The sequence below is a fragment of the Rutidosis leptorrhynchoides genome, chromosome 6 (assembly GCF_046630445.1).
Source record: "Rutidosis leptorrhynchoides isolate AG116_Rl617_1_P2 chromosome 6, CSIRO_AGI_Rlap_v1, whole genome shotgun sequence".
In the NCBI taxonomy this organism is placed as follows: Eukaryota; Viridiplantae; Streptophyta; class Magnoliopsida; order Asterales; family Asteraceae; genus Rutidosis; species Rutidosis leptorrhynchoides.
In genome coordinates this window covers 15,292,049-15,319,764 of record NC_092338.1, presented here as the reverse complement: position 1 = coordinate 15,319,764, position 27,716 = coordinate 15,292,049, and the positions used below count along the sequence as shown (strand labels likewise).

The following is a 27,716-nucleotide window of genomic DNA, read 5'->3' as shown; positions in this document are numbered from 1 at the left end:
ACACCCTAACAAGCGCGCCTCACACATTCTAGACTTCAATTTTTGGACATTTTCTTGCACTTTTAACCAATCGAACTTATACCCACAACCTTTATAACCCGCGATAACATAAGAGCTTCAAAATATAGGAAAATAACACAACTTTCGCGATAAACACTTTAAACTATACATAATTGATCACGGTTAATATTAAATGTTTACAAGGTAAAAATACGCACCTTAAGTCATATATAAGGAAATCGGGATGTTACTATATATATATATATATATATATATATATATATATATATATATATATATATATATATATATATATATATGGGTTTTTACCGTTTAATGACCGGTTTGTCGATTTTATGTCTTAAGTCGCAGTTAAAACCTAATGTAAAATATTAAAAATAAATATAACTTAATTTAAAGCGTAAAGTAAATGACGATAATTAAAATGCAATAATTTAAAGTGTGATAAATAAAATGACGATAAATAAAATTGCGATAATTAAAAAGTACGATAATTAAAAAGTGCGATAAATAAAAATGCAATGAATAAAATGACAGTAAATAAAAGTGCGATGAAATATGAATTAAAGGAATTATACTTATTTAAACTTTCGTAATCATGATGTTTGACGTGTTGATTTTAGTTTATTACCATGGGTTAATTGTCCTTTGTCCTGGATTATTCGATATGTCCATACGGTTTTGTCCATGATAGTCTATCAGTCATAAATATAAAGTGCGAGAGTCTTCGTCAAATTATCCTTATACCCGAAGTCAAATATTCCAACTAATTGGGGACTTAAACTGTAACAAGGTCTTAATACTTTGTTTAATAATTACACCAGGATATCGACTGCATGTAACCCAAAGTTTTAATACTTTGTTAACAATTACACCAAGTGTCCTTGTACATAATTCACCCCTGTTTTAATGAGTCCATTGACTATTAATCCATTCCCGTGTCCGGTCAAATGAATGATTATTAGTACTTATAAATATCCTGCCCATCGTGTCCGATCGAGTGTATATGGTTATTTATAGGTACGTCCAATTGTAAATCTTTATATTAAATTAACGAACTATTATTCAATTAAACAAATATAAAGCCCATTAATAGCCCATAGTCTAATTTCCACAAGTGTCGGTCTTTTGTCCATACCCCAATTATGGTACAAAGCCCAATAACCCCGTCTTTAATATTTTAGCCCAACATCACGATTACTTCAATTTAAATAAGCATAATAATAACTTAGCTACGAGACATTAATTTAAAAAGGTTGAACATAACTTACAATGATTAATAATAGCGTAGCGTTACACGGACAGAATTTCGACTTACACACTTACAACATTTGCTAACATACCCTTATTATTATTAATCTTAAATTAAAATTAAAATTAAAATTATAAATTTTATATATATATATATATATATATATATATATATATATATATATATATATATATATATATATATATATATATATATATATATATATATATATATATATATCGTGAGAGAGAGTGGATAGAAAAAGATGTGTTTTTGTTCACTGAATTCGTCGCCTTTTATAGATGTGGCCAGCATTTCAGGGCCATGCGATCGCATGAGCTTCCTTTGCATATGCCATGCAATCGCATGGAGTCTAGGGACAGCTCACATAACTTTGTTTTCTTGTTTGCCGACGGTTTTAATTATATAATATAATATATATAATTTTAAGAATTAATTATATATTATATTATATTCATGTGCATAGTTGACTTGTAATTTTTAGTCCGTTGCGTCGCGCGTTGAGAGTTGACTCTGGTCCCGGTTCTGGATTTTCAAACGTCCTTGCGTACAATTTAATATCTTGTACTTTGCGTTTTGGGGCTCGTACTCTTGTAATTTTTAGACGTTTCTCATCAATAATTTGAACCACTTTGATTGTACTTTGTACTTTTTAGCTTTTTGGTCATTTGCGTCTTCAAATCGTCGAATCTGTCTTTTGTCTTCACCTTTTATTATTTAAACGAATATCACTTGTAAATAGAACAATTGCAACCAAAAGCTTGTCTTTCTTGAAGGATAATGCTATGAAATATATGTTCGTTTTTAGCATTATCAGTGACATCGAAGAAGGAGATCAAAACTTGGACCATGGTAGTGTTTTGCTGTTAACAAATAATATGGAACATATTGATGGATGGACTAAGATTGATGTAGGTTTCAATGGTATTCAAATTCAAGTCAAAGTGAAGGAGGATTCTAATAGAAAAGTCCAATTGAAAATAATTGAAGAAAGCAATGAAGACAATCTTAATGATAATGGTCTAGATGATAATAATGGTCATAATCCTAATGAAGATTCCAAATCTGAATTTGATTGTGCGAATGACGAATTCATTGATGATACGTATGGCAACTCAGATGATGATTATTGTATTAGTGATTATGAAATAGAAAAAGAAGAGCAAGTTGAATCCAAAAAGATAGATGATGTTGAGAAAAAACAATATTCAAACAATGAGGATTCTATTTCGGCAGTCAACTACGGTTCCGGTGATTGTAGATGCCTGGAAAAATTAAATGTGGAAGATGGAGAATCGGGCTGTGTAGGCGTGGGGAATATCAACATGGGTCCCAAAAACCATAATTGTAACAACTATAATCATTACCCAAATTCTCCCATGCGCATGCCAATCAATTCAAATGAGAATTATTATCAAGGTGTGGGCTCCATAAGCACTACAAATAATACAAAAGCTCATGATTTTGTTACTGAACCTAAACGAAAACTCAACAATTCATACAAAAGCACAACAAGTCATACAAATGAGAATTATAATCAAGGTGGGGTCTCCATAAACACGCCAATCAATTCAAATGCGAATCCTATGCGCACGCCAATAAATTCAAATGTGAATTATAATCAAGGTGAAGGCTCCATAAGCATAACAAGTCATACAAAAGTTGATGATTCTGTTGCTGAACCGAATGGGCCTGTTGGCAACAGTAGCCCACTAAGCCCAAATATCCAAATCCTCAATCATAATGTAGTGGGCTCTAGTAAAACCAATCTGAAGGAAAATACAAGCCCAACATCCAATAGTACCAATAACAATGTGTCAAAAATTAATGGGACTGAGATCAAAGGCGTCGAAGAAATTCCAAAACAGAAAAAAAGACGTGTTGATGCTAAGAAGAAAAAGACGAAGGACTTGAGTAACGCAGAAAACTCAAAGAAAAATTGTTGTTGGCCCAATATACGTAAGTGGAAATCAACTTCCAGAATGTTGAACGAGAAAAATTCTGCAAGGAAAGTCAGGCCTGATGATCAACCTCTAAAGTCCAAGTGTTCGACATGTGCAAACAGATCTCGTTCAAATGATACTCAAACATCTATCTCGAATAGTAGAAACAATCATTCCCAGTCAAAGGAGTCATTACACACAACTGAAGTGAGAGAGTATGGCAACAAGCTTGGTCTCAAATGGAGGGAAAAGATCACTCAATAGTAAGTTGTAATCCAACTCTTATCATTTTCTTATTGTTTATTAATGAAGATAATATCTCTGAACATAAGGGGTTTTGCGATTGGTAACAAGAAAAGTAAATTTGGGTGGTTGAGAAATTTGATTCTAAAAGAAAAACCTTCATGTATTTTGCTGCAAGAAACAAAACTCAATCAGGTCAATTACAATTGGGTTTTTAAGTTATGGGGTTCCAACAACTGTGATTTCATTCAGAAGGAAAAGGTGGGTAAAAAAGGGGGCCAATTAATTGTTTGGGACAAAAACTCCTTCGAAGCAAAGGAGATAATGTCTTTCGACTGTGTTATTGGGGTCAATGGGGTATGGAGAGATTCTGGGGAAACTGTAAACATTCTAAACATACATGGGCCTCACAAAGATGGCCAAAAACAGAAACTTTGGGCCGAATTATCTAGATATATATTAGGGTGTAATGAGGCATTAATTATAGGAGGTGATTTTAACGAAGTTAGAGACCCTGTTGAAAGATTTAACTGTGATTTTAACGAGTATAGGGCTAATTGGTTCAATGATTTTATTGACAACACAAGCTTGATGGAGATACCATTAGGGGGTAGAAACTTTACACGGGTTAGCGATGATGGGATAAAGTTTAGTAAGTTAGATCGTTTCCTTGTTAACGAAAAATTCTACTCTCTTTGGAATGATCTCACTACGCTTGCACTAGATAGGGAAAATTCAGACCATTGCCCTATTGTTATCAAAGATGAAGAAAGATATTTTGGGCCAAAACCATTTAAAGTTTTTGATGTTTGGTTTGATGAGAAAGATGTTGATAAAATAATCGAGGAAGCATGGGGTAAAACGGTTCCAACTATAGCTAGGAAATATTGTGTGTTTCGTAATAAACTCAAGAATGTAAAGGATGCTCTTCGTGAATGGAGTAAGAGTAAGTATAATAATATTGAAGGTGAAATTGAATTACTTAAAAACATGAGTCTACAACTTGAGCTTAAGGCAGAATCTACAATGCTTGACGAAGATGAAAGGAACCATTGGAAAGGATCTAGGAAGTTATGGTTAGAAAATGAGAATGTTAAACGGGAAATGCTTAAACAAAAGGCTCGCGTCAAATGGATTCTAGAAGATGATGAAAACACCCGTTACTTTCACTCGATCATTAAAAGAAACAACAACAAGTGCAACATACGTGGTCTAAACATCAATGGTATATGGAATGACTCGCCACATGATATAAAAAGTACGATTTTCGAGCACTACAAAAAAGTTTTGAGGAACCGAATATTGATCGGCCAAGCATGGAAGAATTAAGATTCCATCACTTTCGAGGGAGGAATCAGACTCTTTGGAAGTTCCATTAGGCGAAAGAGAGATCAAAGATGTGGTGTTTGAATGTGGTAGTTTGAAAGCCCCGGGGCCCGACGGATTTAATTTGCGGTTTTTTAAAAAATATTGGGATTTGATTAAATGTGACCTTGTAGATGCGATTAATTGGTTTTGGGAAAAATCAGAAATATCACGAGGGTGAAACGCTTCCTTTGTAACATTAGTTCCAAAACAACTGGACCCGGATAACCTAGGTGATTTTCGACCGGTTAGTCTAATTGGAAGTTATTATAAGATAATTTCAAAAATTCTATCGAATCGGTTGAGAAAAGTGCTTCCTTGGCTTGTCGGTTGCGAACAAAGTGCCTTTTTGAAAGGAGGTTTCATATTAGACGGTGCTTTAATTGTTAACGAATGTATTGATTATTTGAAGTCTAAAAATTAAAAAGGCATTCTCTTTAAAGTTGATTTTGAGAAGGCGTTCGATTGCCTCAATTGGAAGTTTTTAGAGGACGTGATGAATTGTATGGGGTTCGGGAACAAGTGGAGAAAATGGATCCTCTCATGTTTAGAATCAGCATCCATCTCTATTCTAGTAAACGGGTCCCCGACTAACGAATTCCAACTTGGTAGGGGGGTTCGTCAAGGAGATCCACTTTCTCCATTATTGTTTATTTTGGCCGCGGAGGGACTAAATATTTTTATTAAAGCCGCATCCGGAAAAAACCTATTCAAAGGCATTGAAGTGGGTAATGATAGAGTTCAAGTCACACACCTTCAATATGCCGATGAAACTGTGACGACCTGGGAATTTCCGACTAAATTTAAACTTAATCTTTATATGATTTCGACACGATAAGCAAAGTCTGTAAAGTTGAGTCTCAAAATTTTTGAACTGTTTCATATAATCAATTGACCTTCGACCATTCTCGACGATTCACGAACCATTAATTGTAAATAGATTGGTATATATATAACTAAGTAAATATAAATAAATAAATAAATAAATAAATAATATATTAATAAGTTATTAATTGATAGAATTAGAATTTAATAATAATAAAGTTAATTGATATATATATGTGATATGAATGATTCGTGCGTCCCTTCATAATAAACCTCAACTCGTTTCATTCAATTATTATTACTGCATTTCTAACTCAAGTATAAACCAAAACAACTTCTGTTACTCATCTAACAACTCTAAACAACCATCACTATCCGTTACTATTTTAGTTCCTGTTTCTTGAAGTGAACACCAAACCAATCATCGCCTCATCTACTTACTACTACTAATAGAAAACAAACAAAATCACCAATTAACAAACACCCACAAACTAAAAGTGGCAACAGATAAAATAAATGTTGTAACGATTGGACCCAATCCATTACGTATCATTTCATCAAAACTTTAAGATTCTTAGTTTTTTTTATGTTATATTTTTTTTTTATTTTTTTCTTAATGTCACATTTATTTTTTTTGCTTTTTAATTGATCTAGACATCACATATTATATATATATATATATATATATATATATATATATATATATATATATATATATATATATATATATATATATATATATATATATATATATATATATGCATATATACATATGAGATATTTGTGAGACCCATCTCCATCATCACTGTGCTTGGTTGCTTTCAATTGCAACACACAAATCTAACTGTATCATTCACATGGAGTAAAGTGAGTGTTTTGTTTTTTGTTTCTTACTCCCACTAGTCCACCTTTCTGTTATCGATCACAGTCTTCTATCACAATCTATATTTATTTACCTTTATACAACCTTGATTACCTATATCATAGATATATACTTATACATAGAATTCATTCACTATCTCTCCTTCTTACTTCCTTCTTCCTTTCAACTCCCTTCGTGAACACAACATCACAACCACCATAACTACTGCATCTCTTTCTTCTGTTTTGGTCGAATGAGCAACAACCAAAAACCACAACCTTCCATCACCAAACACCACTATTCTATTTCAAAGTTATAACCTATAAACCAGAACCACGATTATTATATCTGTTGCAAGCAATCGAAACAACCATCATAACCCACACCATCGTGATCCACTACTAGGTACCTGTTACCACTATATTCGCCTATATTATCGTTTAATATAGATACTAGGGTTGTGTAGTGACCCGAACTTTTCCATGTTTATATATATTAATTGAGATTGATATTTACATGATTAAATGTTTCCAACATGTTAAGCAATCAAACTTGTTAAGACTTGATTAATTGAAATATGTTTCATATAGACAATTGACCACCCAAGTTGACCGGTGATTCACGAACGTTAAAACTTGTAAAAACTATATGATGACATATATATGGATATATATATATAGTTAACATGATATTATGATAAGTAAACATATCATTAAGTATATTAAGAATGAACTACATATGTAAAAACAAGACTACTAACTTAATGATTTTTAAACGAGACATATATGTAACGATTATCGTTGTAAAGACATTTAATGTATATATATATATCATATTAAGAGATATTCATACATGATAATATCATGATAATATAATAATTTAAAATCTCATTTGATATTATAAACATTGGGTTAACAACATTTAACAAGATCGTTAACCTAAAGGTTTCAAAACAACACTTACATGTAACGACTAACGATGACTTAACGACTCAGTTAAAATGTATATACATGTAGTGTTTTAATATGTATTTATACACTTTTGAAAGACTTCAATACACTTATCAAAATAATTCTACTTAACAAAAATGCTTACAATTACATCCTCGTTCAGTTTCATCAACAATTCTACTCGTATGCACCCGTATTCGTACTCGTACAATACACAGCTTTTAGATGTATGTACTATTGGTATATACACTCCAATGATCAGCTCTTAGAAGCCCATTTGAGTCACCTAACACATGTGGGAACCATCATTTGGCAACTAGCATGAAATATCTCATAAAATTACAAAAATATGAGTAATCATTCATGACTTATTTACATGATAACAAAATTACATATCCTTTATATCTAATCCATACACCAACGACCAAAAACACCTACAAACACTTTTATTCTTCAATTTTCTTCATCTAATTGATCTCTCTCAAGTTCTATCTTCAAGTTCTAAGTGTTCTTCATAAATTCCAAAAGTTCTAGTTTCATAAAATCAAGAATACTTCCAAGATTGCAAGTTTCCTTCCAAGTTTTCTAAATCCATTCCAAGTAATCATCCAAGATCAAGAAACCTTTGTTACTTACAGTAGGTTATCATTCTAATACAAGGTAATAATCATATTCAAACTTTGGTTCAATTTCTATAACTATAACAATCTTATTTCAAGTGATGATCTTACTTGAACTTGTTTTCGTGTCATGATTCTGCTTCAAGAACTTCGAGCCATCCAAGGATCCGTTAAAGCTAGATCTATTTTTCTCTTTTCCAGTAGGTTTATCCAAGGAACTTAAGGTAGTAATGATGTTCATAACATCATTCGATTCATAGATATAAAGTTATCTTATTCGAAGGTTTAAACTTGTAATCACTAGAACATAGTTTAGTTAATTCTAAACTTGTTCGCAAACAAAAGTTAATCCTTCTAACTTGACTTTTAAAATCAACTAAACACATGTTCTATATCTATATGATATGCTAACTTAATGATTTAAAAGTACCGGATGCATCTTGTTAATGTCGGTTACCAGGTGTTCACAAATCCCATCCAAAGTACCGGATGCTTTAGTACTTCGAAATTTATATCATATCCGAAGGGTGTCCCTGAATGATGGGGATATTCTTATATATGCATCTTGTTAATGTCGGTTACCAGGTGTTCACCATATGAATGATTTTTATCTCTATGTATGGGATGTGTATTGAAATATGAAATCTTGTGGTCTATTATTATGATTTGATATATATAGGTTAAACCTATAACTCACCAACATTTTTGTTGACGTTTTAAGCATGTTTATTCTCAGGTGATTATTAAGAGCTTCCGCTGTCGCATACTTAAATAAGGACGAGATTTGGAGTCCATGCTTGTATGATATTGTGTAAAAACTGCATTCAAGAAACTTATTTTGTTGTAACATATTTGTATTGTAAACCATTATGTAATGGTCGTGTGTAAACAGGATATTTTAGATTATCATTATTTGATAATCTACGTAAAGCTTTTTAAACCTTTATTGATGAAATAAAGGTTATGGTTTGTTTTAAAATGAATGCAGTCTTTGAAAAACGTCTCATATAGAGGTCAAAACCTCGCAACGAAATCAATTAATATGGAACGTTTTTAATCAATAAGAACGGGACATTTCAGGTTGTTATTCCAACTTCTATTTTCCTGATTATTTAAACCGAAGACCCACCAAAATAATTACAGTTTGATCACGGTTGTGTGCTACTGTCTTCTGCAGTGATTCATCACCTATCAACAAGAACACCATCATCCCCAATTATCCCTCTATTATTCCTGCAGATCTTTGCAATGTTTTCGCCAATCAAAATAGACCTAGACCGCCACTTTCTCTCTCCTTCTCTCTCTCTAAAATTCATCGCCACCACTTCACACCTTTACTCATAGTTACACCGCTGCACCTGCTACTGCATACGCTACTGTTTCTAATCGAATAAACTACACAAGTTGCTACTGCTACTTCGTGTTGCTACTGCTATCATTTGATGATTGCTGCTCGTAAATAGTTTTATGAACCTGCAAAAGAAACGAGATATGGTGGTGACTAATATTGATAAAGGTGAGTCACAAAGTATTTATGAAAAAGATGATTCGATGACTATATTACTTAAATGATGAAACAACGATGATGAGTGGAACGAAGACCCCACGGCTGTTTCCTGTCGTGGCTATTAATTTACTTCCTAATCCATGAAACAGTTACATGATATGGGCCTGACATGTATTAAACGAACGAGGACTTGTTCCTATCTTTGGGCCTGACGTATACATGGGATATAAATTGGGCTATACTCTTGAATTCGGTAAACACTAGTGGACCTTAATTAATTTTGGGTTTGATTAATTGTCCTTGGGTGTGATTAACGCGTGGCTAACTAGTAGATATACGTAGAAAGGTTAGGGTATTCGGAAGGGTATGCTAAAATATTAATGAAAGATGATGATGATCATAAATTGAGCTCGATGATGAGGACGATGAATAGGTAAAGATGATGATGTTATGATGTAATTATGATTATGATCTTGATAAAGAAGACAGACATAAATGTTGCATAAATAGAATTCCGGTATGAAATAAAACAGAAAGGCAGGTTGGAGTAATTGGTTATGTTGTTGTGTTGGGGAATTAGAGGTCACGGGTTCGAAACTGGGGGACGGCATTATTTTTTTATTTAGCTGCTGTTGGGCTGGTATGATTGTTGGACCGTGTAACTGTTGGGCCGAAAGGAAATAGGGCCAGGTTAAAAAAAATGATACGGATTATATAGTTTATTCAGGAAATTTAAAACAGATAAAATGATTTAGAGGAAATGATTAGGGGTGTTTGCGTGGAGCGAGAGGTCGTGGGTTCAAGCCTCGTCTGGGACATTTCTTTTTAGAAAAGCTTTTCATGAGGGTATATCATTCTTTCTTTTTATTATTATTATTATTATTATTATTATTATCATTATTATCATTGATATCATTAGTTATTGTTATTTGTAATATTAGAAAAGGAATTATTATTAGTGTTAATACAACTACTACTACTACTATTATTATTACTAATATTATTATTATTAATATAAGTGTATTTATAAAAGTTATCATTTATTTACATTATCAATTATTGTGGATATTATCATTATTATTAGTATGATTATAGTTATAATTAAGAATATTGTTATTATTATTATTATTGTTATTAGTATTAATACAAATAATTATGTTTATATAAAAATACATTACAAGAACAATAAAATCACATATCGCTATAATTTTATTATTAACAATATAGTAATTAAGCTATATATGAAATATATCAATTAATATATAAATATAAATATATATATATATATATATATATATATATATATATATATATATATATATATATATATATATATATATATATATATATTTTATATACAAACCCTAATGTAAATTATTATTATTAATATGTTATAATAAAAGGTAAACACTAATTAAATCAAATAGATAAATCAAATATATCTATATTTACATAATACATAATTTAACAAGTATATTATAAAATATATATATATATATATATTTATTTGAATACGAGTATATGTTTTAATATATATATACAAATGATATAGGTTCGTGAATCCGAGGCCAACCCTGCATCGTTCAATGTCGTCATATGTATTTTTACTACAAAATACATTATTGTGAGTTTCATTTGCTCCCTTTTTAAATGCTTTTGCAATATATATTTTTGGGATTGAGAATACATGCGCTGCTTTAACTGTTTTACGAAATAGACACAAGTAATTTAAACTACATTATATGGTTGAATGATCGAAATCAAATATGCCCCTTTTAGTCTGGTAATCTAAGAATTAGGGAACAGACACCCTAATTGACGCAAATCCTAAAGATAGATCTATCGGGCCCAACAAGCCCCATCCAAAGTACCGGATGCTTTAGTACTTCGAAATTTATATCATGTCCGAAGGAGGATCCCGGAATGATGAGGATATTCTTATATGTATATTGTGAATGTCGGTTACCAGGTGTTCAATCCATATGAATGATATTTTTGTCTCTATGCATGGGACGTATGTTTATGAGAAATGGAAATATGAAATCTTGTGGTCTATTAAAGTTATGAAATGAATATTTATGTTAAACTAATGAACTCACCAACCTTTTGGTTGACACTTGAAAGCATGTTTATTCTCAGGTACGAAAGAAATCTTCCGCTGTGCATTAACTCATATTAGAGATATTACTTGGAGTCATTCATGGCATATTTCAAAAGACGTTGCATTCAAGTCATTGAGTTCATCAATATTATTATTAAGTCAATTATAGTTGGATTTATTATGAAATGGTATGCCTGCTGTCAATTTTCGATGTAATGAAAGTTTGTCTTTTCAAAAACGAATGCAATGTTTGTAAAATGTATCATATAGGGGTCAAGTACCTCGCGATGTAATCAACTGTTGTGAATCGTTTATAATCGATATGGACTTCGTCCGGATGGATTAGGACGGGTCATTTCAGTTGGTATCAGAGCGGTGGTCTTAGTGAACCGGGTCTGCATTAGTGTGTCTAACTGATAAGTCGTTAGGATGCATTAATGAGTCTGGACTTCGACCGTGTCTGCATGTCAAAAGTTTTGCTTATCGTTTTTGTCAGAAATCATCTGCTTATCATCCTTAGGAAATTACCTGCTCATTATTCTTAGTCTAGATACATTTTACTGCATTGACTGCATGAATAGTGTATAGACAAAATTCATATCTTTGCGTATCTGTTACTGTAGACTTTATCTGACATGTTTCCTTAATTTCCTCCGTAATCTACGGGATCTTATGTACTATATTAGATATTCTATATAATTAGAATATCATTCGATATTCGAAAATCATTTCATATCAAAACCCTTTAACTGATCGTGAGAGATGGATCATACACTTAGCTTAGATTCCATTAGTTCCGGAAGCGATTTCAAGATGTATATTGAAGCAGACTCCGAAGTCAATGAACCAGAAGTGCCTCAACCATTTGGTTATTTTTCTTTCTGGAGGAGATGGGGGTGGGTCCGAGACTTACTCACTCGATGGAGAAATGAAGAAGGCGAGCCCTACCGTGAACCAAACTTACCTCCTAACATCGGAGAAAACAATGTACTCACCGGTGAACCTATGCGCAACACTGTATTCACCCTTCTTGCTAAAGTTTTCCACCTCGAAGGTCGCGTTACTGCAATCTCAAAAAATATTCAACCTCTACTTCTGAATACCAATCGAAAGGGAATATTAGAAGAAGTTAGGGAACTTCGAATTTATAATCAAGATCTATCGAATCAGATGAGTGGATGGATAGAAATGATAGAGGGTAGGATATAAACTCTGACAAGAATGGTGCGTGAATTACAAGCTATACTTACTGCACCAACATCATCATCAACCTCAGCACCAACAACACTTGTAGCACCGATAACAACAATACCACCATCAGCAGCACCAGCAGCATAACCAGTACCAACAACAACAACATCATCACACGTCTCAACCTCGCAATCTATACCTCAAGCATGATCATCGTTCTACGAATCGTTCTACATAAACTATCTTCGTCCTTCATGGTGATTATGTAATCTCTAATGTTTTAGAGATTAAGTACTCTAGTTCTAGCCGTAAATCAAATGAGTTTAATATCATATTAACTCATTAAATCCATGATTACATTTGAAGAAAATATATATGTATATATGTTTTCATAAATAAAAAAAATGTAATTAATAATTCTCTTGTACAAATTGTTAATGGTGAAAATATTTTAACGGGTAGGTAATACTCGAGGAATATTTAGATTTCACATTAATGAGTTACAATGTACATTCTTCGAATCTGATTCAACAGTCATTTACTATCCTACTTACTCCACCGATATACATATCTGTTCACCAAAGAATAACCATTTTCATTCCAATAAAATTTCACATACGAGTTTCTGTCGATCAAAACCCAAGTCAAGATTTTACAAGTGGCATAATGAAGAAAATAATGAACAAAATAAAACATATTAGTAACCAATTAATTAACTACGTAAAACTTTAAAACTATGTTAAATGTCCCTAGCTAACTGTTACTATATGACTATTTCCTTAAAATATACTAGTTTTGGTGGAGCTATTGAACTATTGGACTACTATTATGGACAATTAAAAATTATTAAAAGAGTAGGAAATATTAAATACAACACTTTTCGACTCAAAAGATTGTAAATAAATTTCATCTTCTACAGTTAAATATTTCCTCAAGTTGCCACTTGACTTCATCTTAAACCTCATTTGTATCTTGACGACTACAATCTGCGTTCAAACCTTTCATGATTCTTGAAAACATCTTAACCGAGAGGATGAACCGACCACACTTCATCTACAGAAAGAAAGATTGATGTGTATAGTTATGCACCCGAAAACTCTCGGAAACTGAGTCAACGCTTAACACGTAGCCGCGTCAGATCCTTTGGCATATATTAGCAAAAATAACTTTGCGATCCCTTTTCAAAGTAGCCAATTTTGTCACAGCTCCAGCAAGTCAACTTCGACTTTTCATTCGAAGTAGCCTTACTATAATCCTGATATATATATACGATTACCCTTTTTATACCGGAGAATTCTTTTATATTCCACCATATTACCAGCAGACGTACCAGCAACCTCGTTGCTTCTTGGCTTAGATCTCTCTGACAAATCATTATAATTATTCATTGAAACCCTATCATATACTCATCCGTATCTTGTAACGAGAACTGCCATACCAATTACTGGGAATCAGCTATCAGTACTTTGAAAACTCACAGCATATCTACATCAACAGTTATATGTATTCATATAACATTTATCTCTTAGAAGTATGATCTTTCATTCTGAAATTTTGAAAAGGCACCCAGCTTACGAATCAATACATTGAACTTTGAAAAAGCTGAATGAAGCAGCAGAAACTGTAGGCAACCGTAAACGACCTTAGTCGTCGGAAGTTTGATGATAAAGAATAATATGTTGGAAAGGCTCAGAAATGTTGGAACTGAAAAACGGATAGAGTCAACCATGAAGGAGACCAAGGACAAATACAAGAACCATACCCTATATTCAAAGAATTCAGATAATTCTGGATCCGTTGAAATCCTTAGAGAATATCTTGCTCCGAAGTCATGTTAAAATCTTGCGGAAAATCTTTCTCCATCAACCATCGAACTTAGAAATTCCAAAATATCATCATCAATATCTTCGATATTTCTGAGGATATTTTCATAAATAATCTCGTCCGAAATTATATACCTCTTCGTGCTTCATGTGTATCATTATATTGGAAACATTCAAGAGAAAATTTTGTACCGAAAAGCAGATTATGCGAAACTATGAAGAAAGCCGTGGACAAATCACAAAGAATAAGTTTGACTTTAAAGAATCTAAATGATTCAATGTCTGCTGAAGTCTTTAGCGAATATCTTGCTCGTTACTCTAAACCATTGCAGACAATAGTTTCTATCATCCTCTGATCTTAGAAATTCGAAGATATCATCGTATCTTTCTTTATAAATATCCTCCATATTTCTGAAGATATTTTTATAACTATTATTATCTAAAATCATTAATCTCTTCGTGCTATCAGTGTTACATCATATAGAAACTGTTAGTTTCTATATTCTGTAAACTTTCGAGCTTAAGATATGAATGCTATTGAAGTAATGTTGGGAACTGATGCATGAGTTAGTATAATATAATGACACTTGATCAACGTGATTATATTACAGTAAGTCATGCTGAGTTTCTAAATGGAACATGATGATTCACAGATTATAACGTCATCATGTGTCATGTTACATAACTCTTTCATTCTGATTAACTTCTGAACATATCAAGAAAATATATTCTTAATAGTTCTATTCTCAGTGAATCTGGTAATTTGACAAATCAAATCATGCTATTACGTTCTTCCTTGTTTAGAACATTAAGCTCATTCGAAACTCCATACCTATGAATTCTGGACCGTTACTTGCAAAAAGAAAACAAAAGCATGAAGCTCCGAAATAGAAAAGGGGTATAAATCGCAGCAAATCAGAGAGAGCATTAACTGTGAATGACAATAATTATAGAAGACGGAAACAAGTACTCCAAAATATTAGAGAAAATATAAAGCTCAATGACAACACGGAGATTTCAAACCGTGGATATTAATACGAATAGTAATATAAAGACACGGTAGAATTAAGAATAGTATTCCCCAAAAGGTAAAAGTAGAAATAAGCAGATTCTTCTGGTGGAAGTTGGAAAAGGAGAATGATTGCTACGATAGTAAGGTGAGGACAAGGATTAGAACTGGATTAAGCATTATCACAAATCTTTTGGATGTATGAACTAAGAAAGAAAGTATATGAATGTTGAGAATAATGGAACGGAAGAGCTTAATTTATAATAGAAACATCCGACAGAACAATCGAGACAGATGATCGCATTTAATTAAAGAGATCTTAATTTCCAAAAAAAAAAAATCCGAAGAATCAGATCTTTTAGATTTCTTAGAATTTCTTAAATCCCTTGAATTCCGGAATTCAACCAAGATAATGTCAAAAGTTAAGACGAACCTTATTTTCCTAAATTCAATCGTGACTACGTCAAAAGTTAGGACGAAGCTTTTCACTATTTTGTGATAGCTTCATTCGTGCTCTTAAAGTAATCGAATCGTTTTATCTATATTAATCAATAATGATAAAACTCTATTTATCAACACATACTCGTCATGAAAACATTTTTATTGTTAGCCATGACGACCTCGATCAAATTTCGGGACGAAATTTCTTTAACGGGTAGGTGCTGTGACGACCCGGGAATTTCCGACTAAATTTAAACTTAATCTTTATATGATTTCGACACGATAAGCAAAGTCTGTAAAGTTGAGTCTCAAAATTTTTGAACTGATTCATATAATCAATTGACCTTCGACCATTCTCGACGATTCACGAACCATTAATTGTAAATAGATTGGTATATATATAACTAAGTAAATATAAATAAATAAATAAATAAAAATATATATTAATAAGTTATTAATTGATAGAATTAGAATTTAATAATAATAAAGTTAATTGATATATATATGTGATATGAATGATTCGTGCGTCCCTTCATAATAAACCTCAACTCGTTTCATTCAATTATTATTACTGCATTTCTAACTCAAGTATAAACCAAAACAACTTCTATTACTCATCTAACAACTCTAAACAACCATCTCCGTTACTATTTTAGTTCCTGTTTCTTGAAGTGAACACCAAACCAATCATCGCCTCATCTACTTACTACTACTAATAGAAAACAAACAAAATCACCAATTAACAAACACCCACAAACTAAAAGTGGCAACAAATAAAATAAATGTTGTAAAGACTGGACCCAATCCATTACGTATCATTTCATCAAAACTTTAAGATTCTTAGTTTTTTTTTTATGTTATATTTTTTTTTCTTAATGTCACATTTATTTTTTTTTGCTTTTTAATTGATCTAGACATCACGTATTATATATATATATATATATATATATATATATATATATATATATATATATATATATATATATATATATATATATATATATATATATATATATATATATATATATATATATATATATATATACATATGAGATATTTGTGAGACCCATCTCCATCATCACTGTGCTTGGTTGCTTTCAATTGCAACACACAAATCTAACTGTATCATTCACATGGAGTAAAGTGAGTGTTTTGTTTTTTGTTTCTTACTCCCACTAGTCCACCTTTTTGTTATCGATCACAGTCTTCTATCACAATCTATATTTATTTACCTTTATACAACCTTGATTACCTATATCATAGATATATACTTATACATAGAATTCATTCACTATTTCTACTTCTTACTTCCTTCTTCCTTTCAACTCCCTTCGTGAACACAACATCACAACCACCATAACTACTGCATCTCTTTCTTCTGTTTTGGTCGAATGAGCAACAACCAAAAACCACAACCTTCCATCACCAAACACCACAATTCTATTTCATAGTTATAACCTATAAACCAGAACCACGATTATTATATCTGTTGCAAGCAATCGAAACAACCATCATAACCCACACCATCGTGATCCACTACTAGGTACCTGTTACCACTATATTCGCCTATATTATCGTTTAATATAGATACTAGGGTTGTTATTCCAACTTCTGTTTTCCTGATTATTTAAACCGAAGACCCACCAAAATAATTACAGTTTGATCACGGTTGTGTGCTACTGTCTTCTGCAGTGATTCATCACCTATCAACAAGAACACCATAATCCCCAATTATCCCTCTATTATTCCTGCAGATCTTTGCAATGTTTTCGCCAATCAAAATAGACCTAGACCGCCACTTTCTCTCTCCTTCTCTCTCTCTAAAATTCATCGCCACCACTTCACACCTTTAATCATAGTTACACCGCTGCACCTGCTACTGCATACGCTACTGTTTCTAATCGAATAAACTACACAAGTTGCTACTGCTACTTCGTGTTGCTACTGCTATCATTTGATGATTGCTGCTCGTAAATAGTTTTATGAACCTGCAAAAGAAACGAGATATGGTGGTGACTAATATTGTTAAAGGTGAGTCACAAAGTATTTATGATAAAGATGATTCGATGACTATTTTACTTAAATGATGAAACAACGATGATGAGTGGAACAAAGACCCCACGGCTGTTTCCTGTCGTGGCTATTAATTTACTTCCTAATCCATGAAACAGTTACATGATATGGGCCTGACTTGTATTAAACGAACGAGGACTTGTTCCTATCTTTGGGCATGACGTGTACATGGGATATAAATTGGGCTATACTCTTGAATTCGGTAAACACTAGTGGACCTTAATTAATTTTGGGTTTGATTAATTGTCCTTGGGTGTGATTAACGCGTGGCTAACTAGTAGATATACGTAGAAAGGTTAGGGTATTCGGAAGGGTATGCTAAAATATTAATGAAAGATGATGATGATCATAAATTGAGCTCGATGATGAGGACGATGAATAGGTAAAGATGATTATGTTATGATGTAATTATGATTATGATCTTGATAAAGAAGACAGACATAAACGTTGCATAAATAGAATTCCGGTATGAAATAAAACAGAAAGGCAGGTTGAAGTAATTGGTTATGTTGTTGTGTTGGGGAATTAGAGGTCACGGGTTCGAAACTGGGGGACGGCATTATTTTTTTATTTAGCTGCTGTTGGGCTGGTATGATTGTTGGACCGTGTAACTGTTGGGCCGAAAGGAAATAGGGCCAGGTTAAAAAAAAAAGATACGGATTATATAGTTTATTCAGGAAATTTAAAACAGATAAAATGATTTAGAGGAAATGATTAGGGGTGTTTGCGTGGAGCGAGAGGTCGTGGGTTCAAGCCTCGTCTGGGACATTTCTTTTTAGAAAAGCTTTTCACGAGGGTATACCATTCTTTCTTTTTATTATTATTATTATTATTATCATTATTATCATTGATATCATTAGTTATTTTTATTTGTAATATTAGAAAAGGAATTATTATTAGTGTTAATACAACTAGTACTACTACTATTATTATTACTAATATTATTATTATTAATATAAGTGTATTTATAAAAGTTATCATTTATTTACATTATCAATTATTGTGGATATTATCATTATTATTAGTATGATTATAGTTATAATTAAGAATATTGTTATTATTATTATTATTATTAGTATTAATACAAATAATTATGTTTATATAAAAATACATTACAAGAACAATAAAATCACATATCGCTATAATTTTATTATTAACAATATAGTAATTAAGCTATATATGAAATATATCAATTAATATATATATATATATATATATATATATATATATATATATATATATATATATATATATATATATATATATATATATATATATATATATATTATACAAACCCTAATGTAAATTATTATTATTAATATGTTATAATAAAAGGTAAACACTAATTAAATCAAATAGATAAATCAAATATATCTATATTTACATAATAAATAATTTAACAAGTATATTATAAAAAAAAAATAATATATATATTTATTCGAATACGAGTATATGTTTTAATATATATATATATACAAATGATATAGGTTCGTGAATCCGAGGCCAACCCTGCATCGTTCAATGTCGTCATATGTATTTTTACCTAACAAAATACATTATTGTGAGTTTCATTTGCTCCCTTTTTTAAATGCTTTTGCAATATATATTTTTGGGACTGAGAATACATGCGCTGCTTTAACTGTTTTACGAAATAGACACAAGTAATTTAAACTACATTATATGGTTGAATGATCGAAATCAAATATGCCCCTTTTAGTCTGGTAATCTAAGAATTAGGGAACAGACACCCTAATTGACGCGAATCCTAAAGATAGATCTATCGGGCCCAACAAGCCCCATCCAAAGTACCGGATGCTTTAGTACTTCGAAATTTATATCATGTCCGAAGCAGGATCCCGGAATGATGAGGATATTCTTATATGTATATTGTGAATGTCGGTTACCAGGTGTTCAATCCATATGAATGATATTTTTGTCTCTATGCATGGGACGTATGTTTATGAGAAATGGAAATATGAAATCTTGTGGTCTATTAAAGTTATGAAATGAATATTTATGTTAAACTAATGAACTCACCAACCTTTTGGTTGACACTTGAAAGCATGTTTATTCTCAGGTACGAAAGAAATCTTCCGCTGTGCATTAACTCATATTAGAGATATTACTTGGAGTCATTCATGGCATATTTCAAAAGACGTTGCATTCAAGTCATTGAGTTCATCAATATTATTATTAAGTCAATTATAGTTGGATTTATTATGAAATGGTATGCCTGCTGTCAATTTTCGATGTAATGAAAGTTTGTCTTTTCAAAAACGAATGCAATGTTTGTAAAATGTATCATATAGGGGTCAAGTACCTCGCGATGTAATCAACTGTTGTGAATCGTTTATAATCGATATGGACTTCGTCCGGATGGATTAGGACGGATCATTTCAGAAACCATCTTTCTTGGTGAATGGAGCCGAGAGAATGCTCGTAGCCTTCAAAATCTTCTTAAGTGCTTCGAATGGGCGTCAGGTTTAAAAGTCAATTTTCACAAAAGCTATATGTACGGTATTGGTGTTGAGCAGAATGATCTTGCCACGTTGGCTAATAGTTTTGGATGCCAAATGGGGTGTTTACCGTTTAAATATCTCGGGTTAACCATCAGGTCTAAAATGAATAAACAAACTGATTGGAAACCGGTTGTTGATAAAATAAAATCTAGACTTTCGGATTGGAAAATGCGGACGATGTCATTTGGGGGCAACTTGTTCTTATCAAATCGATCTTAAGTAGTCTACCGTTGTATTTTTTCTCGCTCTTTCGTGCTCCCTCTAGTGTGATTAAATAAATTGAGTGTATTAGGCGTGTGTTTTTTTGGGGAGGGTCGGGTTCGGACTCTAAAATGTCGTGGGTTAAATGGGATCGTGTGATTTCTTCTTATGAGGGTGGGGGGCTAAATATTGGGTCTCTTAAAAATAAAAACTTGAGTCTTTTATGGAAATGGTGGTGGAAATTTAAAACATAAACTAATTCTTTTTGGGTCAAAATAATTTGTAGCATTTATGGTCCTAATGGCGGCTTGGATTTAGAGAATGATGCAATCCGTTCTCTTAAACCAAGTACGTGGCGTAACATTTTATTGGTAGGATACGAGATTGAAGAAAAAGGTGTGAAATTCAGAAATTCGTTGGTCAAATCAGTTGGTAATGGAAGATGCACCAGTTTTTAGGAAGACGTTTGGCTCGGGGGTAATAAGTTGCGTCTTCTCTTCCCGAGACTTTACCGATTGGAGCAGAACCAAGATGCTCGCGTAGCAGACAGAATACTTATGTACAACGATACATGGAATGCGAATTGGCACTGACAAAGAAACCCATCCGGGCGCACATGTGGTGAGTTATCTTGCTTGTCCAATCTATTAAATTCCTTCAATTTTAATTGCGGTAATATAGACACTTGGATTTTGTCAACGTCGAGCAACGGAAAGTTCACTGTTAAAAAATTAGCGTCGGCTTTGGATGAGGTGGTTTTATCGGGTAACAACAACTATGAAGAAACCATGCGAAATAATCTAATTCCAAAAAAATTAGAAATTTTTGTATGGCATGTAACACAAAAGAGATTGCCCGTTAGAATTGAACTAGATAAACGAGGGATTGACCTTCATACCGTGAGGTGCCCGCTTTGCGATGACGACTTAGAGACGGTGGAACATTCATTAATCTTTTGTAACAATGCTATGGAAGTTTAGAATCGGGTGTATAGTTGGTGGGGTCTCGAAAATATGAATAACTTGAATATAAACGAAATCCTTCGAGGCAAAGCTTCATCAGCTAGCATGTCATGTTTTGGATCAAAAGTTTGGCAAGCCGTGGAGTGGGTGGCCGCATATTTCATTTGGAAGAATCGTAATAATATGGTGTTTCGTGGCAACAAATGGAATGGTGCAATTGCATTGAACGAGATTCAAATTAACTCGTTCGAATGGATCTCAAGAAGAGCACGTGGGAAGAATTTCGAGTGGTTATCATGGTTGAACGATCCGAGTGTCTATTTACGTAGTTAGATTTGAGGTGTTTTTTAGTTGGGCATTGCACCCTTAGCAACCCACTTTGTAATATTCGTGTTGTTATGTAATATTGTGTCGGGGGCTCTCGTTTTGATCCCTCTTGTACGCTTTCTTTGTGATCTATAAAAGTTTTCTTGCCTTTCAAAAAAAAAAAAAACATAGTTTTATGAGCCTGTATATGTCACGATAGTTGTATAAATTAATATTTGATAATGATAGAATTAATACTTATTAAATGTATAATACAATTACAATGTGAAAAAATCTTGTTATAGATAATATATAATCGAAAGCATTAGTAATGAATAATAATGCATAGATTATGAGCCCGTTTGTTGAAATATTTATAACTTCAATTCACAAATAGTCGATAAAACACCAAACTTGAGTCCGTAAAAAGTTGCTTAAAAATTGATCGTTAATAGTAATAGTTTTATGTACATTTCTATTTATATATGCTTTTGGTACAAATTAATTTCATTATATCAAATTCTGAAACGAAGCAGAGTAGGCACAGATCTAAATATCTATAAGGATTATCAGATAACCATTTTAAATTCATTGACAAATAATCGACAAAACACCAAATATGAACCCGTATCTTGTAACTGATGACAATGACTGAACAAACTTATATATTACTCGGCAAACATATCCACAGTAAAAATCTTAAGTTGTAGCTGAAGCATCAAGTAAACATAACATATGTTTCTTTTATTGGAGTACATATGTGTTTTTATATGATATCATAAAAACTAAAATTGTAGCTCATATATATAAAAAAGAAGTAATTAAAAATAAACCAGTACCGATAAAAATGATATTATCATAATATATGTTCTTTTTATAATTGATACTGGTATTGATATAATGTTTAATATGGTATAGATTTGCTACAATAGTAATATAATAATAAGGGTGATGATATATACACAACTCATTTTTGTTATGTATATAACCATCATGTTTCATAGTGTTGTACAATACAACACTGTAAAACATGATAATTGTGTACATAACAAAAATGAATTGTGTACATATGACCCATAATAATAATAAGAATGATAATAATTAATTAATATCATATCATAATATGTGATTTGGGTCTAGGCAATATATCACAGTCTTATAAATATAGTCTCATGCACTGCAACATACGACTTGTTTATATCACTGCGTTATACGATCTACAACTTTAATTAGTTATAACACCGACAATAAAATATAACCTTATAATAGTTTCTTTAGGAGTATAAGAGGGTGTTTGGGAATACGATTTGTTAGTAATTTTTTGATTATTACGTTTTGAAAATGCAAATAATTTGTAGAAACTGTTTGGTAAAGCTAAATTTAAAATCAATTATTCACGTTTTGAGATGTTGATAACGCGATTTGGAAAAAGTATGTCCATAGTTACTGCAACCAAAACGCAATATTGGATTTATTAGGATGTTCATCAAAATTACCTAAGTACCCTCAATTTAGGTGACGTACACGTATGAGTTATTAAAGCTGAAGACTCCTTTGATGGGTGAATACTCTACTTCTATTATAACCTACGAAGTATTATAAGTTTATCGTCTCCCTTTTCTTTATATTTATATTATTAAAATTGATTTAAATTTTACCATGGTAATTTTTTCTTTTCAGTTAGTTGTATTTTAATTATTAAAGTAAGGGGAATAATTAAATGCTTGTAGACCAGTTCATTTACAGAAAATAATAGTTAATTTTTACACATATTTTATGATTATAATTATAATAAATATAAATATTTTATGTTAAACAATAAAAAAGTGAAAACATAAATTTTTACATGCTAATTTAAATTTAATATTATGATGTCTATTTTAGTCATTTTACCAAATAAATATTGGATAATCTAATGTTTCCAAACATTTAAAATACTGATTATTTTATTATTGCGATATCAAACTGCATAATCTAATCCAAACACTATTTATCAACATCACGTTTTACTACAGCTGATTATTTGATTATAATTATCTAAAACGCATAATCAATTTTCAAAACGCATACCCAAACACCCCTAAAAAGTTCAAGTTTTGAACTAAAATGTCAAAGATAATTGAATTTTACTCTATTTGTATCTAAACCTCCTAAAAGGGGTAAAATGTTAACCATCTAGATTAAACTTTTCAAAAAAATATTTAAACATGAAGCAAAAGTTTGTTAATCTGAATAATATGAAATTGACAAAGATTACCTTTAGCCAAAATACAATATCTTTAAGCGAATTAGGAATATTCCACTTATGAATTAGAGCTCGAAACTGAAAAATAAAGAAAATTCACTAATGAAAACACAAAGTATTAGGGTTAGGGTTCATGAAACCTAAAGTAAAATTAACGAACTAATAACATTAATCGTACCTTAAATGTTATAACAGGGGTGTAGAAACTTTAATTCTTGAAGATGGGAGGTTCAATTTACTTCAAGTCTTGGTTTATGATTGTTTATTTTAAGAATCGCCACCCTCTCACTTTCTAATTGTTTGGAATCGTGTCAGGTTGATTTGGGGAAGAAGGTAATCTTTTTTGAAGAAGGTAATCCTTCAAAAAACGGGAACTTGCAAAAAAGCGAATTAAAAAATCACAAAAATCATCAGCATGTTGTAAACATGGAATTTAATTATCGAATACACATGATGAATAACAATTATTGAAACGCATATAATCAGCTATAAGAAAATCACATACCTTACACATGTTTGATTGATTAGATGGAAAAAAATTCCGATTCGATTGCGTGAGTTTTCGTATGTTTCGGCCGTAGACAGTATTAGGTTAACCCAGAAAATACGCGGTGTTTTTCTTTTCAAGTTAGGGGAAACTGCCCTATTTATTGTCATCCTTATTTATTTTCCATGGTATACTTATAATTGTCATGATATATGGAGTAAAAGTTAAATATGGATGATAATTCTGTTTACATACGTATGCAGAGGAATAGTTATTTGCATAGTAAAATTATGAATTATTGATTACTATTTCACTTACTCTATAATTGAAGATGAAAACGAGTAATGTACAGTTAAATTTTAGTATTATAAATACTCACTCAATTATAAAGATATGTACATCATTCTTGAATAAGAATTTAATCTCTTCTATCTTCCTTCATATTAGTATCTTCCTTCATATTAGCAGAATATATGCCATATACAATATGAAATCATAACACGTTATCAGCACGAAGATCTCCGTATAATCATGGTGATTCTTCTAGTCGCTCAACCACCACTTCCACCTCTCAAGATTCCTGCCGGCCACCGTCCTCCGCCGCTGAAACCGCGGAAGATCTTGAAACCTCCGATGTGTCTTCTCATCAAGAAGTTATCAGCTTGGATTCTTCATCACTAAGTTATACTCATCAGCTGGAAGAATCCAAACCAACTGCCATTTGAAATTGGGGCCGGCCTACTAGTCATGCTAATGAACTAGAATTCTTTTTGAACGAAAAGACTGCTAGGATTGTACTCTCTGCTTCAGTTCCTGTTAAGATGATGATGAAGTAATGATGATAATGGAATTGATGATAGTGATGCTTTTCTTATTTTAAACATATTTTTTTCTGTTGAATGGCCGTGAGTGGCTATGTCCAGCCATGGAACCCACCTTGGGGTATATACTAATCGTACAACCATTCAAGAAGGATTAATCGTTTTTTTAGGGTATTGTCTTGGTCCACGAGATCAAGAAATCAAAACAGAAACAGATTGAAACCAAGAAAATTGGACCGGATCTTAATTACTTGGTTGGGCCGAATACTAGTTTCTTCATTGGGCCGAAGTAATCTGGGTCTGTTGGACAGAAGGCTTGTGGACTGTAACAGATAGAATGGGTTATATATTATTTGGTTATGATTTAAATCAGAAAAATAGAAGTGGACAATTGGTCAGGAGTGTTTGTGGATGAGCGAGAAGTCGCGGCTTCGAGCCCGGGCTGGGGCATTAGTTTTTTCAAAGCCTATTTCTTTTAAGGTTCGTGAATCCGATGCCAACCCTGCACTTGTTCAGTGCCGTCGTATGCATATTTTTACTACAAAATATCGTATAGTGAGTTCATTTGATTCCCTTTTAATCTTTACATTTTTGGGACTGAGAATACATGCGCTGTTTTTATAACTGTTTAATCAAATGCTTTTGAAATATATTTTTGAACTGAGAATACATGAAATATAATGGAGAGGCATCAAGAATTATTTAATCACTATTATACAATTACAATAGTGAAAGAAAAGGAAATGATAATGAATCTTGTGAATAACCTTGATTAAATAGACACTGGGCTAAGTTAAAACTTAAATGATTTGATTTTTCTAAGATGTCTAGCCTGTTATGTGTCACTCCTAAATAAATAATTTTAGACCATAACACATATATGTTTATTAAGTGTTATCTTTTATGTACTTCAGATTGTAACTTGTTTGCAGGTAATATAATTTGATTATCTTACTGAAATATAACTCATTATTTGCTTATCTTATTTGAAGTTTTAGTATGAATCTTGCTGAAATACAACATCAATTAAATGGTAAAGACCTATGTATTGCAGATAGTGGTAACATACACACTATGATCAAATCTTAGAAATATTTCATTGATTTAAATCAAATGAAGGAATTATAAATACTATATCAGTTCTTGCAAACTTGATATAAGGAACGGAAAAGGCAAAAAAAAAAAAAAAAAATCATATTACCAAAATGGTACGAATTTTCTGATAAACAATTCTTTGTTTTCTCCCAAATCAAAGAGAAATTTGTTAAGTTTTCTCTGATATATATCATAATGGATATGATTATCAGTCAATGATAACCGGAAATGAGAAATACCTATGTAGCAAGCGCATATGATGAAAAGCGCAGCGCATATGATTAAAAGGGCATATGATAAAAAGCGCATATGATGAAAAGCGCAGCGCATATGATTAAAAGCGCATATGATAAAAAGCTCATATGATGAAAAGCGCAGCGCATATGATGAAAAGCGCATATGATGAAAAGCGCAGCGCATATGGTGAAAATGATATATAATGAAAAAGCACATATGGTGATTAATGAAAAGCACATATGGTGATTAATGAAAAAATATTGAGAAAGAATCACCAGTGTTTCTTGAAAGAATTTAAGGTTATATATATGGACCAATTCATCCATCATGTAAACCATTTTGATATTTCATGGTTCTAATAAACGCATCTAGCGGATGGTCTCATGTTTGTGTGTTACCAAGCCGTAATATGACATTTGCAAAGTTTCTTGCATAAATTATTAAATTGAAAATGAGTACAAAACTCTCAATATTTATATGAGGACATGTAAATTTACATGATGCGACATTAATTCGCATTAAACCAAGTGCAAGTCATAAATATTCTCCATTACCAACTTAATTTTGGTCAGAGCCAAATATTTTCCATCTTAGAA

At 31.8% G+C, this 27,716-nt stretch overlaps 1 protein-coding gene across 1 annotated transcript in view; it reads right to left on the bottom strand.

The window, feature by feature from the left end:
• The window catches only part of LOC139855440 (uncharacterized), a 269,308-nt gene extending 244,236 nt beyond the window's left edge, over nucleotides 1-25,072 (bottom strand). The window contains exon 1 of the mRNA XM_071844662.1: nucleotides 24,986-25,072. The gene's annotated coding sequence lies outside the window, so the exon portion shown is untranslated. The remainder of the gene's footprint in view (nucleotides 1-24,985) is intronic.
• Between the last annotated feature and the right edge of the window lie 2,644 nt (nucleotides 25,073-27,716).